Source organism: Galeopterus variegatus, unplaced genomic scaffold (genome assembly GCF_000696425.1).
Source record: "Galeopterus variegatus unplaced genomic scaffold, G_variegatus-3.0.2 Scaffold8269, whole genome shotgun sequence".
Classification (NCBI taxonomy): Eukaryota; Metazoa; Chordata; class Mammalia; order Dermoptera; family Cynocephalidae; genus Galeopterus; species Galeopterus variegatus.
Window position 1 is genome coordinate 109,243 of NW_007734380.1, and position 6,389 is coordinate 115,631.

The window sequence follows — 6,389 nt, forward strand, 5'->3', positions numbered from 1 at the left end:
CCTCACGTGTCTGTCTCAAACAGAATGGCACACTTGCATTTTCGATTAGGAGCCAACCTGGGCAGGCCAGCAAAGCAACTTTGTGAGGTATGTCTTCAAAAGTCCTGACCTAATGTAGCAGTTCACAGAAGGCTTCTAAAGAGACATGAATTTTTGAAGATGGGGAGGGTGAGGAGGGGTTCACTATGCAAAGGGGAAGACAGCGGAGCAGTGTGCAGAGAGAACAGCATGAGCAAAGGCCCTGTGGCACTGAGCTCAGAAAGTGAGTGAGAAGATGCTTCAGCACAAGGCAGAAAGGAGGCTGGAGACAGAGTGTGATTCCAATTACACAGCTCCTGGAAGATCACACTAAGGAGATGCTAACAGTCTGAAGAACAATGGGAAATCATTAACAGGTTTTAAGGCAAGGGTGCATGGTGAGTGGTAAGATTAGATTTGTGCTCTGGAAAGATAACTCTGACTGCAATGTGGAGAACAGTTTGGATGGGGGGCAAAAGCAAAATGCCAGGAAATTGATCAAGGCAGCTAGTACTGTGGTTCAGGAAAGAGGTAAAGTCAGCTAAGATAGGTTGACACTGGGGAAGATGGAGAGAGAGGGATGGATGCAGCATATAACTGGAAGGTAAAATTGACAGACCTTAGTGACAGAATGCTTATTAGCAATTAAGGGAGGGGGATAAAGTTGAAGAATTGAATATGTTGATATTCATAGAAAGAGACTACGTCCAATTAGTAAGATTGGGAAAGGCTTTACTTCCCACCCGGCAGTTCGAAAAGATCTGGAATAATGCACATTAAGCCTCTGAGATTAGAATAACTTACCCAAAACTATAACCTCGAGACAATAAAAATGACCTTGGGATACACCAGGCAAGAAGCCCAATGAATAGGATTGTCCAAAAGAAACAGGCACATATTATCATCACAATGTGGATGCAGCTTTTTTAAGGATTATAGAAAGAAATTGATTTGGATACAGCACAGTTTCATCTGACATTAAGTAGAGAGCCAGCAAAATTCATCTCTTCTTCCCTAGACCCACAGCTAAACCACATTTCCCATGCATGGACATATGAATGCAAGGTGACAGAAGCAATATGAGGGCATTTCCATAAATTTGTGGAAATATGGAATTAATAGATAATACAAATTTTTCAGGCCCCCTCATATTGTTACCGACAGGTCAGGCTCAGCTTGCCCTCTTGCCTTAAACAAATAACCTGAAAGTCCAAAAGTTGATGCAAGGATTGGAAGGTTTATTCGGATTACCGGTACTCAACTAAATGTCTAATCAAGCAAACAAACAAAGAAAAGAGGAGCAGTGGGGTCCAGTTTAGCCTAGTCTTAACTGACGGGGCCCACCTATTCCATTAACAGTAATTGATAAAAGCAGTTCTCCCCACCGTTTTCAGCATAAAGAAGAAAAGTATTGACTAGATTTAAATCAGAAAAACAAAGCATAGCCAGGAGCCCTCCAGGGTGCACCTATACAGACTTGGATACAATCCAACCAAACAGAAGAGGGCTCAGAAAATCAGGGAAAGGTAAAGAGAGTAAAGCATTGCCTTGTCAGAATTTAGGCCAGGGACTCCAGGAGAGATCTACCAGCAGCAGAGACATGGGAGCAAAATAGTCCCAGTGGCCACTTGCCTCTTGCAGCTAGAATCTTTTCTGGTGTCCAAAGCTTTCCAATTTTGCCAGTGATTAAATTAGGCTCTCGGATTCCAAAGTCATAGAAATAAACAATGTACCCAACAGTAAAACAAGCAACACTTTATTAAAAGAGGAGATAGACTTATGCATAAGGGGGGTTAGCGACAGTAAAGCTAGCCCCCCCCGAGGGGAGCTGTTCAGGGTCTTTCACAGGGAAAGGAGTTAAGGGGTGGCAGGCCAGCATCACTGGAGGTGGCTCATTCTGTTCTTCCTGGTTGCATCATGAGCGCATGCTCAGTAGGCAGTGCTGTTCATCATTGTCACCCCAGTAGGGTCATTGTAGCAGTCACCTTGATGCTTTCTGCGCAGGTTGGAATTCCTAAAGGGGTCTTAAGGTTAGTCTGTAAATGCGCAGGTTGGAATTCCTAAAGGGGTCTTAAGGTTAGTCTGTAACTTTTACAATTATAGTAAACAAGCCTTGGGGAAGGGTTTTGCAACTCAGTAAATATCTGTTTCCTCCCTTATCTCAATCTGTCAGGGCAGCCCATGGGGTAATCATTTGCTCTGAGGAGTCTCATGACTGAGGAGTGGAAAAGTAACAAAGTGTCCTCTGCAGGGAAAATGGAGTCAGTTTGGTTCACAGGCCTAGCCTTACTCTGTTTCATTATATGCCACTTCTGGGCCTGCTCATTGATGTATAGGAAGAAACCCAGGTGTCTGAATGACCAGGTGGCAGGCGGCAGCCGACCAGAAATACCAGCTGACTGCATGGATGAGAGACAAACTTCAATTGGCTGAGCCACTGGGATTTGGGGCTTTATCTGTTATAGCAGTTAGCATTAATTACTCTAACATACACTGAGGCTGGCTGCTTTGGAAGCAACTCAGATGGGCAGCATTTATCTCACAGCCCATGATCATCTTTTACCCGTTTGATTCACTAGTGGACCATATTTCAGTGATACAGACAAAATGTTCAGAGCCAAAGGGCAGTTAATTTATTTTGAAGCATTTCTTTAAATATGAACAGGTCAGAATAATTTAACATGTTTATTTTGTTTGTTTGTTTTACTGGTAGACAGTATAATTTTTTGAGGTAAATTACACTTTTACCAACAGATTAAAAAAAAGTTCCATTTTATTTCTTTGACTGACAGTTCATTAAAAAGCAAACTAATTTTGTCATCAATACTATGTTACAGTGATTTAAAAAGCAATTAAGCAATATGTAGCTCTCCCAAGTTGAAAAAGAAAAGCGCAGATTTTTAAAATATGTACTCTTTGCTTAGAACAGCACTAAAAGTCATTTAAAATATGTGTTTATATATAACAACATCCAAGTGCTCATATGACAGCTTGGCAAAGATGCTGGGGAATTTTTAGAGAAAACCTAGTATGGATATTGCATATGCTTTATCATAACTTCCCCTTTAAATCTTTGGAGGCAGCAGAAAGAACCAACAATGGCATGGTGGTGGAACCTAAAAGTTCTATAGGTGGAGAGTAGACAGGAAAAAAGAAATGTCAAATGCACAAGAAAAAGTGTTACTAATGTAATTAAGACATTCTCTAGGTTCTCAACATTTTTCAGGCTTAATTTCAGCATCTGATCTGCAATTTGAGTATTGTGACTTGATTTTTCTCTCTCTTTCGTGTAGGACCATCTACAGAATAGACAGGCCAGTTTAAGTGGGGGCCCCATGTAAATGCACTTTGCACATCCATGAAGCTGGGCCTGGCCTCATGTCATGGTCAGAAAAAAAATTTATAAAATACAACAGACCTGAGGTCAAGATTTTTCAAGTGTGATGAAAGAAAGTATTTGGTTGTTGTTAGTTTCGAACTAACTGTGCCATCAATCAATGTTGTCCCATAAATACTCTGATATTTGTAAAAGGTCTTTGGTTTCCTGACTTATTTTTTACTGTCATGTAGACAATAAAAATGTAGATAGAAAAAAGGTCTCTAAAGCAAAATAATGCAATATTCTTCTTTGCCCTTGCTTTGGTCTGAATGTTTGTATACTCCCAAAATTCATACACTGAAACTTAATCACTGATGTGCTGATATCAGGAGGTAGGGGCTTTGGGAGTTGATTTAGGTCATGAGGGAGGAGGCTTTATGAATGGATTAGTACCCTTATGAAAGAGGCACCAGAGAGCTTCCTTGTCTCATTCCACCACATGAGGACACAGCTAGAAGGTACCATCTATGAACCAGAAAGATGGCCCTCACCACTCACCAAATCTGCTGGTGCCCTGATCCTGGACCTCCAAGCTTCCAGAACCATGAGAAATACATTTCTGCTTTTTATAAGTTACACAGCCTATGGAATTTTGTTACAGCAGCCCAAAGGGACTGAGACAGCACTGAACAGACTATACCTGTAGAATACAGACCCGTAGAAGCAGAGCTGACTAACCAATTAGCAGCTGAGTGAAGACACACGAATAAGCCCAGTCAGAACTGCTGAGCAGGTAGAACAGTGAACTAAATAAATGGTTGCCTTAAGCCATTATGACTTAAAGTGGCTTTTTAGGCAGCAAAAATGGATGCATATACTTTTGATGAAAATTCTGATTATAGCTGTGTGTCTAATTCAATGCCATCGATGTTGTCTTATCTAAAACTGCAGCCTCGTTAGTTTCTGCAAGGCCATTGGGACTCTCTCTTGGTGTAGCTCTTTCCACACATATCCTCTGCAATGGTTGCCTTTGTTTTTGCTTCAACAATCAATACTACTCATTCACAATTCATCTTCCAACAATTAGACAAACTCTTTTACCAATGATGGCCTCTTTCCCATTCTCTTTTTTGTTGTGCGTTATACTCATACATATTTATTTTTCTACACTTTAATGGAGTCTCAGAAGGGAGAGAGGAAACAGAAAGCACGTGTTCCATCCAACATCTTGAACTAAAAGTCAATGAGTATTTATTGAGCATCTGTTGAGTGCAAGCTATATAAGACTTTAGAAGCACCAGTAGTTTATAAATAATTGAGAAGTTAAATAGAAAGCATTTGTATTCATTTTGGTAAAGCACATTTCCAAACATTTCTTAATCTAGTCCCTGAAAATTTTATAAATTAACTATTTTTTAAAAATGATCTTTCAGACTTTTATTGCTTATTCATTTATATATCCTCCTATTCCAGAAAGAATTTATAGCATGTTGGATCTTGAACTAATCTAGATAATTTTTTCCCTCATAGTGAACAAATGGTAAATTTAACTATAATGATCTTTAATGGAAAAAACAGAATCAGTAAATACCCAATTACCTTGTGGGTATAAGTGGGAATTAAAGGAAGCCAGAAAACCAGGCAATTACACTCATTTATTCATGTTTTAGGCATATACTTTGTATTGACAATATGCAAGACACTTGCTGATGAAATAAAATTGATGAGGACATAGTTATTAAAAGAGCAAGTTTTTATTTATAATATAAATATATCAAAGGCCCAAATTTTAGTAATGGATAGTTCACTATTTGTTACATTTAAAACATTATTCAAGTAGATTTTTGTCTTCGTAATGAATATATGCACTGACACAGGTAAAGGTACTTTGAGGCAAATCTCTTGTCTAAATGAAATGGGAAGGGATCATGTATTCTATTTCAAACCGCAATGTCTTCCATTACTTCTCTCTTCAGGTTGTGTCTGGTCTCTTGGTAGAAGTGAGCCAAAGAATAAAAGCTTCTCATGTTTCCACATAATCAAGACATCGAAGTCCAATTTCTGGCTCTGCTACAAACTGTGTAATTTGGAGTAAATCACCTAACTTCTTTGGGTTCTAAGTTTCTTCATATCTATCAAATAAAGAAGATGAACAAAATGACCTCCAGTTCTCTCACCTTTCCAACTCCTCCCCTACATCAAAATCAACATTAATCATAGGCTTTGAAGTCACTCAGACCTGGGTTAGAGTTCATACTCTGCCACTTACTTGCAGTAAGCTTTTGGCAAATCTCAAAACCTAAATTGCATTATCCATGAAGAGAAGATAATCACATGGAACTGTTAAAAAAAAAATAAAAGGAAGTAATACATAAATTGCTCCTAACCCAGTGCTTGAAACCTAGCAAGCACTCAATACAGGATAGCTAATATTAATTGGTGTTATACAAAATCTTCAACATTTATTCAGCCAGATGCTGACTGAATATTTCCATAGAAATATTCAGGTAGATCACTAATTCACAAGAAAGTCCTTTTTACTCTGGCACATTTTAAAGACTTTACTTAAAATGAACTTAAATTTGACTCCTTGTGACTATTATACCATCTATAGCAGTAGATTTTAACCTGGGGTCCACAAAGAATTCAGAAGGTTGGTAAACTTGAATGAGAAATATTACATCTATATTTTTACTAACTTCTAAACTGAAAATATTTCCTTCAATTATGAACATAGTCACCAAACCACTGCAGTTTGTGGCATTGTCACTAGTAGAAATCACAGCTATTATCTCATTAGACAGGTTGCAAACAATTCAAAATAAAGTATGTTAAATATTAGATCTGCTAGATCTTGTTATTTAATGCATTAATAAAGATGCCCATATATTGCTATACCAAAATTCTGTTTTAATATTTTGTTTTTTTTTAATTTAACTTACTTCTCAAAATACATTGTACTTGATTTTCATGCCCCTTTACCTGTTCCTCTCCCCCGCTCCCCTCTGCCCACCACATCGTATCTGTGCACTTGGCTTAAATAGTTCAAAGA